Source organism: Coffea eugenioides, chromosome 6 (assembly GCF_003713205.1).
Source record: "Coffea eugenioides isolate CCC68of chromosome 6, Ceug_1.0, whole genome shotgun sequence".
NCBI lineage: Eukaryota > Viridiplantae > Streptophyta > Magnoliopsida > Gentianales > Rubiaceae > Coffea > Coffea eugenioides.
Window position 1 is genome coordinate 9,031,240 of NC_040040.1, and position 11,694 is coordinate 9,042,933.

At 38.5% G+C, this 11,694-nt stretch overlaps 1 long non-coding RNA gene across 1 annotated transcript; it reads right to left on the reverse strand.

Annotated features, from left to right (window-relative positions):
- Positions 1-1,667: 1,667 nt before the first annotated feature.
- Positions 1,668-2,405, reverse strand: LOC113775800. Its single transcript, XR_003468937.1, has 2 exons — positions 2,131-2,405; positions 1,668-1,921 (listed from the first exon to the last, which is right to left on the reverse strand). It is a non-coding gene; the product is annotated as an uncharacterized LOC113775800 (long non-coding RNA).
- Between the last annotated feature and the right edge of the window lie 9,289 nt (positions 2,406-11,694).

Sequence of the window (11,694 nt, forward strand, 5' to 3'; positions counted from 1 at the left end):
AATACATCATTTGGTGCGTGAAAATACCTTGAAACTGCTCGTGGGAAAGGAGAGAGATTTTGCAGATGAAAACTATGGCTCAGCCTCACATTGGGAAGGTTCTTGGAAACGGGAAAAGTATAAATTTCTCGTACGAAAGTTGGCACTGAGTGGACCATTTGTACTAGAAATATTCTATGAAACTTTTGCATTTTTTTGGAATTTCTTCAGCTGATCGTGTGGCTAAGTGTATATCAAATGGCAAGTGGAGATGGCCTGTAGGTAGGAAATGCACTAGAGAAGTAAAGGAATTAACGAAAAGCTACTCCTGAGCTATTAGTGCCTTTAGCTGATCAGGAAGATGGCACTTATTGGGCTGCTCATGCTTCTGGTAACTTCACTGTTAAATCTGCTCTCAAGTTGTTGAGACGATTACATGGTATAGTGCCTGGCACCCTTTAAATTTTAATTTGGGGAAGAAGCAGTATTCCTATTTTATGGTTGTTATGCAAGTGATGACTGAATATGCTAGTTGAATATACCAAAGATTTTCATCCATATATATATATATATATATGAGGTGTTGAGTCGCTCCACTCGTTGCCAATTGGTTTTGACACAAAAGTCCAACTTATTTTAACATAATATCAGAGTTGGGCCTTGTGTTTGTTTGTCATTTCGTGGGTTTGTTTGTTACTCCGTTTATTTCATCCGTGACTTGGCTCTTGCTATAGTTTAAACCCATTTGTCAAGTCACATTTGCGAGGGGTGTTAGTTGAATATCCCAGATTGATATTTTAAGAATTTCCAACCATATATATAAGGTGTTGAACCATTCCACTATTGCCAATTGATTTTGAGACGAAAGTCCAATTTATTTTAACAGAATACATTTGATAGGGTGTGAAGACGGGGTATGGTTCTTCAGGATAGTAGCTGCGTGTTTTGCTTGGAGGTTGAAGAGCCCATAGATCATATTTTCTTTCAATGCAGGGTTGGGGACCTGGGCTTTGGGATGGGGATTGTCATTTCAATGCTTTAGCAGTGTAAATAGTTAGCGGTTTTTTTTCCCCTATCTCTTGTACAAACTTTCTTGCGGAAATAAATAAAACATCTTCGATTCTTTTTTAAGAAACAAGTGACTCCTTTAACTAAAATTGTCACTCGCATATGCTGCTTTGCTGCATTTGTATCTTAAATTTTGTTTCTTTTTGTTGTTTAAGGCAATAAGCGAAATGCAACCTTGTCATATCTCCTAGTTCGTCGATAAATACGATACACTTCTCAATTTGGGTTTCAGGATTTTACATAAACCAAATCAACTGATCATGGACAGTCACATAATTATTCTATGATTAACAACTTAGTTTTAGCATCGTGATACGTGCGATGACTGTTGGTTCACCCAAATATTAGGAGTGCATTACTCATTTTGATTCATGTGCTGAAGGAAATTGTAGAGCAAACGTCTATCTAATGATCCAGCCATTAAGATAGGAGCTGCAAGGTATAAAACGATCAGAATGACTTAAAGTTCTTGACAAAATTAATGGAAGTGTCCACCAAAATGGCAAGAGCAACTTGAAACTCTTGATCATTGATTGAATAGCCAAGAAGCCTTGTTGATGCCTTAGTTAACTCATTCATCGTCAGGAATTGGGCAATTTCTCCAAAAACAATTACGACAATTATCGCCAGAAATGCTTCTTCTTTTTAATTATACCTCTGAACCAATATCTTTACAAGCGTAGACAGAAGTACAAAAAATGTCACATATCTCCGTCCAAACAAATGGAGAAAATACATAAAGAATTTACTAGTAATTTCTAAAAAAAAAAAAGAATTGGGGCCGAGAAGAAAGATTAAGCTCAATGAACCAAGTATGTAATAGCCAGCGCCACCAGGAGAAGAACATAGGCAACCCCTTGATCAATTTCAGTGCCTGCATTCAAAACCATTAAGAATATATTAAGACTTAATTACCAACTCCTCCAATCACGAAAAAATTTTTTTTAGAGCCTATGCAGACAACAACTACCAGTAGCTGAAAAATGCTAAAAGTAAAAGGCAAAAATCGAATCTTGATATTCGTTTACCATATCAATCAGGACTTAATTAGAACAAGACGAAGAATATGGAAAAGGGACTCACCATCATTAGAAGGAGGGCCGATTGGTGCAGGGGAAGGGGCCGTGATGCTTTGTCCACGGCTCAATTCAAAAAGCGCCAACATGATGAAACCGATAATTGGAAGTGCAAACGATCTGGCGGAGTTCATCCTGTATATAATTGGAAGAAACAGAGTAGTATTCCAAAGGGGAGCCAAAAAAGATTGAATTGTCTGTGAGGTTGAAGGGAAGAAAAGTTGAAAGAATTGGCGAAATGGGAAACTGAGGATGGGAGGACGAATGAAGAAAGTGCGGGAGGTCCTATATATATGTACATATGTATCCATACCTGGGGTGTATGGACGTGGGGGGGAGCGTGGGTACGGCGTTGGTTAGAGAGCAAAAACAAGAAAATGAAGGTTCTGGGAAATACCAGCTGGAGAGGAGCAGGAGTGAGGTAAAAGGTACGCGCCAAACTAGCACGGTGTCTATAATTTGACGCGGCTGCCGGCTCCATTGACATTTGACCCAGACTCGCTTGAATATTATTTCCTGTGGGAAGAAAGGAAGCCATGATGGTGGGGCGGGGAAGAGCAGTGGGAAGAGCAGTGGGAAAAGGTGGGACGGTATGATTGGTAAGACGTGGACATTAGTTGAAGAATCGACCACTTCATTTTTCTAGAAGTCAAATTAGTCAGCCAAATGATAATACCCCCTCCAACTCCAAATTTGCCTCGTTAGTTAGTGCAAAGAAAACTAGAAAAGAAAGGTCTTTCTTTGCGACACCACACGGAGAAGAGAAAAGGAAAACAAAAACAAAAATAAAAATAAAAATAAACCAGGGGAAAATGGTCTTGGTACCTAATTTTCAGTTTTTTGTAACGTCTACCACATGGCATATGCTTGCTTGCTTGCTGGCTTTCCAGATGTTGGATTGGTACGAGTTTTGCAGCAGTCACAGTTAGGCATCGTCGTTTAGATCTTTGAGGCTCCATTCCGTAAGCAAACTTTTCAAAAATTTTCAGGATTAAGGATTTGCATCAGACTTCTTTAAAGTCAAGAAAGTTTAGTCCTATCTACTTGGTGGCTGTTGCCTCCTTGTTTTTTTTTTTTTTCCCCCTTTTTCGGGTGTTAAAAATACAAGGGGAACTAGAGAACGGGGCTTCTGTGTCATATCGCAAATGGAAAGCGCCATCTGAGAACGGGCTGGGATTCGGGAATACAGAGCCATGTGACAGATGGGGCACCCTGGTGGTTGCCAGTCTCTGCAAGAACCTTGGGCCACTTTTTATGTTCACAGTTTCTGGATTGACTACAAAACTACTATACAGATGATGGGCCGGGGAAGACTTCTAGTGATGGGCCGATGAATAACACAAATGAGACCCGGATGATACAAGGAAGCCACAAAATTCTGTAATGTTTAAGGAAGAGTCGGTAGCAGTAATTCCGTCGCAGGATTTGCCTTCTACAATGTTGCATAATTGTAACTTGAAAACAAATTTGATTACTTAAATCCTTCTCGACTAAGATCACCGGAGAGATTAGAGATTAGACATCACCCGTCCAGTCTTACTCAGGCATATGCATCTAAGAACTGTAAAGATTAGACAGCTACAGGCCTACAATTCTGCCAAAGAGAAGGGGAGGCTAATATTTGGCAAATTGTAGCTAAAAGGTGACCAAATCCTAGCTTTAGAAGAAACTAAAGTTTGTATATATAATGTGTATCTCGTTACAGAACTCCTTTTTACATAGCCATCCAAAAAAAAAAAAAAAAGGAACTGGTTTATCTGATATGAAGAGCAAGAAAGATATTGTGCATGGGCATCAACAAACCATTGTATCCAGATAATTTTTGACCCAAAATGATGTGATTTCCTAATTGCACTCCATTGATTTTCTCTGCTCTACAAGAAGACCTGAACAATCCTCGACCCATTACTAGCTTGCACTTGCAGGGGCAACTTCAAGATGTGAAATGTGACCTACCAAGAAGTCAAGTGTGGTAAAGAGCAAGTACATCTTCTCGCATCTTACCTGGAACGGCATCAGTTCTGTGTCTTTTTATGGAACCCCTGACTAGGAACTGCATCAGCATCACCCCACTCCCTGTCCCCTAAACCAGAAAGGCCGTTTAAACAAAAAGCCGCCCTCGTGTACATACATATGATCCAACACAATATCAGTCCCTGTTACTATCACACTTGCGAAGGAAACCACCAAAAGAAGACTATGTCCAATGCCTTTCCGAATATAGAATTACTTTCCCCTACATCATGCTTTAATGAGAAAGTAGAAACCTTCCTGGTTTGATTCGCTGGCAAATAATTGGCCCCTCAAAGTTCAGCTCTTCCCTAGACAGTCGCAACAAAACATAGAAGAAGAAACTTTTTCCTTTCTCTGTAAAAGAATGTCCATTCAGGCAATTATGAGACTTTTCACTCTTGCAGTTAAAAAGATTTCCATGATAAATTTGGGATCATTAGTTTCATATACACTGAAATGAAAAAACCAAGTTTACACAGTTTTAGTAAGTAGCATTTATGACGCAAGAAGTGATTATCTAGTCCTAGAAGCAACTGTGGTAGTGGGTCAGGACAAGTTTACAACTGTGTTTTAACTTATCAGGCCATGGCTCAGCGAGTCGGGCAACTGTGACTCATTTCGTCGGACAAAGACAAATCAGCTTGCTTACTTAGCAATTATTACCACAGGAGGATGCCTTGTACCCTTAAGCAAGGCAATCATACCCGAAACTTCCTAACATCCCTCCTATGCTATATACGACGTCAAAATTCACAAAACCGTATGATAAGCTACCAGCAAATTAATACAAGAGCAAGAACAGAAGAGAAAACGATATCAGGAGGATTCAAGCAAGAAGATGTGCCATCAGGACGGGGGATGTTCATTTGCAGACTCGAGGAACTTGGAGGTGCAAAGGAGAAGGCGTGGCTTCCTGGAATCTGGTGAGATCGATGACTATATACAAAGAACAACAAGAGTGTCTGAATCTTCAGGACGAGCAAACGTGGCGAAGCTGCAATGCCTATGTTCGCCCACCCATCATCCAGGCTCCTTTAGGTGCAGACAGCATCAGGCTAAATATGTGTGGGGGGCGAGGTTGTGCAGGAGTTTTGGAAGCTGAGTAGAAGAAAGGATACAGTTCAGTCCGAGGATGTTCACATGTAATGTAACAACATTTCTGTGGTTCACAGGATGGAGATTTATATCATCATGTATACTGATCATGTATACAAGTTTGCTGCCTCTGTCCAAACACTTGGCTCCTTCAATCCCCAGGATCCTCAACCAAATGCTCGTTGCTGTACTTTCAAATTAATTAATTGTACTGAATTTTAGTCTCTTGAATAAAATTTTTTGCATCCAGATACGGATGGAAGATACAAAGGCTTGAAAATTAGTCCATCAAATAAGATCTCAAACAAGTATCCATACGCTGCAATTGAGTCCACGGCTTGGATTGCAAATGAGTTTGCGTCTACTTTGCGGGTTCCTCGGAGTATTCAGTCAAGTGATAATCATCGGACTACACGTCAGCCGCTAACAAACCTGCGGCAATTCGACTCATTTCCGCCAGACAGTCATCTTTGCTGATCTTCCCTTATCCTTTTACTAGTTGAAAAAGGCCGTCATTCGTTTTCTTTTTTTTTTTTATATACTTTTGTCCAGCAAAATAATTCCCAAAATGAAAAAAAAAAAAAAAAAGTTCCCAATGACGCACCAGACATTAAATACTCCAAAGTGGAGAGCGGTGATATGACAATCCAGAGTGCTCTCCTTAAATGCTAATTCTTTAGGTAAAATTAGGAAACTAGAATTTAATGGAGGTGTCAAGCAAAGAGTTTATTTGGACGGTAAAAAAAAAAAAAAAACCTTTTTCGATTGCATCATAAACAACCATTCAACTTTGGCTTAGTGACCACAAAAAAAAAGGACTAAGTTTCTCTTTGAACTGTAGGTGGGGGTTTAAATTCTACTTGCAATGAAAAAAAATTTAAAAGAAGTGTCAAAGCACCCCTTTAGTCTACTAGCCCCCCTAGATTAAGATAGATTACGTTATAAGAATATTTTTTTTCTCTAAATTAGGATAGATTACGTTATAAGAATGTTATTAGAGCACCCCTTTGGTCTACTAACTTTTCAGATTCGGATAGATTAGGTTATAATAATGTTATCACCTTTAGATTATGATAGATTAGGTTATAAAAATGTTATCATTACTGTAAAAAAAATTGCATCATAAACACTTTTTCAGTCATCTTTTATATTCAAACAAACCCAATGCACTGATTGGCTTGTAAGCAAATGGACGAAAATGCAGAAGCCAAATGAGTGATACGGTTGACGTTAAATCATCTCACCTTATCCTCTTAAGGACCAGTAAGTATTTGGCGTATTTTCCCCCAAGGAGGAAAAAAGGAAAAAGAGAGAGAAAAAAGTGGCATCAAATGACTAGGATATTACGACATCTCTATCGGGCATGATTTGAGCATGTACCTAATTCAATTGAACTTTATCCAATGGATTATGACATCCAAAGAGATATACCTAGATTTAAGTTTTTTTTTATTTGCTGCAACCATCAATTAATTACCACATCCACTCCTCCAATCACTTAAGAAACTCTTTGACAAAAAAAAAAAAAAAAAAAAAATCGCTTAAGAAACTCGAACCAACCCTGTGGGGTATCTTTGAATCATTAACATGGCCAGGGGAAAAAACGTAAAGATGAATTAAGTTCCCATACCTACCCTGATGGAAGTGGAACCACTCGCTCAATTCATTTATCAATAAATATAGAATATTGCCAAGTGAATTTTAGGTGCAATAGTTATTCAGATATTTGTACCGGCTGCCATGCCATCATTATCGTTATCCTGATCCTGCTCTAGAATTTTTTATTTTTATTTTTTAAATTTTTACCCCATTGGCCTTGTCACGGCGCATTAATCTCATTAAGCTTTTGACTTTCATCGTTTAGAACGGAAGCATCCATTTTATGTGCTGGATGGTGGCATCCATTTTATGTGGGGCTTCTCCATTTCCTCAATAAATAAATAAATAAATAAAACCTCCACATCTCTTCATTTTCTAAAATATTAATTTAAAAAAACACAATAAATAATTTGAGATTCTAACTTATATATAAACATAATAAATATTAGTTGCAATTCCTCTTAAATTTGTTGATTGCGTTGTACGTGCAGCAAAATGCACATGAGATGGACTCCTCCTCCTGTATTTTAATGTAAAGAGGTTTCTTCGTCGATGGCTCCTTGCGCTAGAATTTTCCGTTTTAAAATAATCATCAGAAGATAGATAGAAACGAGAAAGACAACTAATAAATTAAATGCAATTATGGGTGTGCGATGACAGCTAAATAATGAAATTTCTCTTCAGGCGAAGGAAGCTGCTTGTCGAGTTATGGGGGAGGCACGACGGAGAGGATCTGAATCGAGGTTAGTAGTATAACATAAAGTGGAAATAAAGGACAAAATCCATCGTCGTACTTTACAAAACCTCCAAACTGGCAAGTGGATCCCAAGTGCGTGCATCTGGTACTCCACCTTTAACATCTGACTCCACGGAGATTGCACTTAAAGAATTCATGCAGAAATCCAGGATCCATATTAAAACTGATTGTGCTAATATAATAACCATGCCTGAGAATGTGAAAAATATAAACTGAAACGAGGATGTAAAAAGGCAACTAGGGTAATATTTGCCGGTTGATCAACAATCTTAGACGTAAGAATATACAAGAAAAGTCATACACACACACATATATATATAGAAATATATATATATGCTGGCTCCATGAAAAAGCAGCAGTTATATAATATTGCCCTTTTTTTTCATGAAATTCCCAAGAAGTTTATGCAAAAACAGAGGCATATCACACAAGGAGGCAATTAATTGATTGAGGACTTGATGATACTAGTACAAGGGCTCCCTGATCATGTGGATTCAACCGATTTGGGAGAAAGAGAAGCGCTGTTGTTATGGACAGGCATGGACTTTGATCTCTTGAAATAGGCAGTAGAATTGGAGCGATGAAACCTGCACCTGAACGATCCCTGATGAGTCGTGGGCGAGCAGAGACACTGCTGCTGCTGCTGCTGCTGCTGCCCTTTTGGAGACGAAGAATTCTGGCCGTTGGCACTCTTGGGGGATGTTGTGGTTTCCACCGTAATGCCACCGCCAGCTGGGCCGCGGGGGTGGTGGGAGGAGGCCATTTAATTACTACCAGAGAGAGAGAGAGAGAGAGAGAGAGAGAGAATGGAAGAAAACCATATGGCAAGAGAGTCTTGTTGTGGTGCATATGATATAAGAAGAGGAGATCTGATTCTCAAATATAAAAAAGGTTTATCCCCTTTTGGTTTTGGGGGTGGAGGAAAAAAAAAATAGAATACTAACAAAAAGGAATTATCTTCGTCAAGTGCTGTGGTGTGGCCCTTTTCTCCTTTCTTTTTCTTCTTTTATTTATCAATTTCTCATTTTTTTTTCTCTCTTTAGTGGATTTTCCACTTTACCTCCTCAAAATTCGTTATCGTTTTACTTTTCTTGATTGGTCTGCATTTCTAGGGAGGGGCGACTGTTGATTTCATTCTTGGCTTTTTGTGCGCAGAACTAGACTACTGGTCTTCAAACGTTCTTCCCATCCCTGGGAACGGGAATGGAGCTGCTGTGCAGCCCCTCTCGACCGGTACTTGTCAGATGACCCCATCTCATCGTATCGAAACGGATTTGGGGCAGGGACGGGGTGGTCCCTGCACGATTACGGATCAAGATTTGCCCTCAAAATTTTGTGCGGTTGAGATAACGCCATGTAACTCGATTTCCGTGTCAAGTGTGGGTCCATCACTATCTGTTCTGAAAATACATCCTGTGAAAAAAAAGTTACATCGTGTTAAACCAATATTACGCGCAGTGCAAAATGAGGACAACCGGCGTGCAACCGTTTGTGCCCCGTATCCGAAAGAAACAGGTCTCACACTGCCAATATTCTTGTCACTCCCTGCATAAATTGCCCAAAGATAGTTGGGACATGAGACATTGAGTTAAGTGGTCCATAGAGATAAAAAGAGTCATGCTAATCTCTCAGCCGAGAGGCACTTTTGTGCATTGATTATTAATTAGGTAAATTTCTTTGGAGCGAGTGCATATTCGATTTGTTTTTGCCAAAGCAAAGGGTTCGCTGAGTAAAGCAATCTGTGGAATTTTTTTATTAATAAAAGAATTCGCATTCGAGTGCACTGCATAAACCCCAGCCCCGTTTGAAAGGTGAGTTTTTTGAGTGTTTATCTAAAACTTTACTGTAATTTATGTAGAAGTTTTTTAAAAAAATTTTGAAGTGTGTTTTTTTTTTTTAATATTTTGAAGTGTATAGTTTAAAATTTTAAAAAGTTTTTTGAGATTATTGTAATTAAAATTTTTAAAAAACTTGTAGCAAACAAACATGACAAAAAATTTGACTTCCAAACAAGACCCCCGTTTCTGCCAATTATATGGAGGGATAAGACGCATGGGAGTAATTTGCGAATTGTGAGTGCAATGGGTAATTTTAGCATATTTTGCGTTCTACTTCTCATCGGATGTGACCCTTTGAAATACAGGTGACACCTAATTGTGGTTAGGATAGGATAAGACTAACGAACATTGAAAGTTTAGTGAAGTAATTTTAATTTAGCCCACATACTAGTATTAGTTACTAACCATGGTTGGGCTTAATTAACACACCAGTTGTAACTATAAGGCAAGGAACAAAATCCAAGCAAGCACGTGGGAATGCAATGGGGAGATTGGTCCATGAAGAGATGATGTTCCGTCTGGGACATCATGTTTGGATCTGCGAACACGTATTAGATTCTATGATCCTCTCTCTATCAACAAAGACTATTATGAATTATCAATTCCAGGGGTAATAGTTATTCAATACTACTCTCTGTCTATTACCAGAATAAGCAACAGTCCACAGTTCGCGCTAGTAGATTGTCCATCACCTCCACGCGTTTCTTCTAGCAAACAATCTGGCCTACGTGGAAATTCAGATTTCAGATTAATTATGTAGATATGGTCAGATTTAAAAGATGAATTAAACTCACTCGTATTCGAATTGAATTTGATTCGATGAAAATTTGTTTGAATCAATTAGTTAAGTCAAATTTAAATAGTATTTTTTATTCGATAAATTTTGAAAGCCGGTTTTGAACTTAGCTTGTTTAGTATTGAAATTTAACTGTAAAGATTTTAAATTAGTCGAATGCCTCGACGCAAGTTCAATTGGATAAAAATTCGTTCGAGTTTGGCTTGACAAATAAACAAATTAAGTTTGAACACAAAATCAAGTTTGTTACAATAATCACACGATTTTGAATAGATGTTTGGTTTTAATTAAATTGGTTTCCACCCCTAAATATCACTTTAATCAATCAATGGATCATTACCAAACTTTTTTTTTCCCCATCTTTTCGTTAAAAAGACCACAAGTGTTCATACATTCACCAGGGGTTTGTATAGAGCCATAAAAGTAGTAGACGATTTCTTTCTTCTATTAACGATTTCTTCAGATTACATCTCCCAGCGGGCGACCATTCGAAAGGAGATGCTAAACGTAATTAACGATTTCAACCCGTAATTATCACTTGACTTTGAGGTTCACTCTAACTGTGTGTGAAAGTGAAACCATAATGCATATGTTCACTAATCACACAAGACAACAAAAGAAATGGGAAACAAAAAAATTGAAAGAAAGGGATTAAAAAGCTTTTGGAAACTACTCGATCCTGTCATCCCGGTGGTGGTCAACGTCATGCAGATAATTTTCTCAATTTGTAGAATATTCTTAGCAAATTAATTCGAGGTTATGTTACATCTCTTTCTTTTAATTAATGTGAGCCCACACTAGTGTGTGTGGTACAACTTTTTTCTTTTTTATAATCTGCTCATCTTGACTTAGGAGTAATAACAATAACAATAATGGGATGGGATGATTTTCTGAATACAGTATATAATTTTGGACTCCTCCACCTTTCGCTCAGGCATTGACAGAGGGGAGGGGACCGGACCGGACCCCGCCTTAAGCTCATGGTCCATCATCATATCCAATGGAGGACCTGTTGAAATGGATAGAAGATGCCATCAACTCATCCTTACCACTAACCGCCAAATCAGCCATCAAAACCAAACAGGAAAATATGCTTTCTTTCTGATAGACAACCGATGCAGCGGCCGGCCAGCAGCTACGTTACGCGGCCATGATAAATTAGTATTCAATTCAAATGGATTTGGTTTTGCGTTTTTAGACTTTTACCTCGCGTTAGCTGGATGAGGATTAACGAAGCCAATAAAATGGTTTAGTCTGGTTGTTGAAAGCTAGTTACTTTCTCAAGTTGTTGATACTCAAAAGGTGCTAGAATCTTGTAAATAAACAGCAATTTGAATTGAAGAACGTTTGATTGGTTTCCTTTCAAAGTGGGGTTTTGGTTTTTGGACGGGAACAACAAACATAGATTAAATAGCTCGAGCAGTGGCAGTATTCTGGGTAGAAAAATCAATAGTTATGGGAAAACCTGCTGCC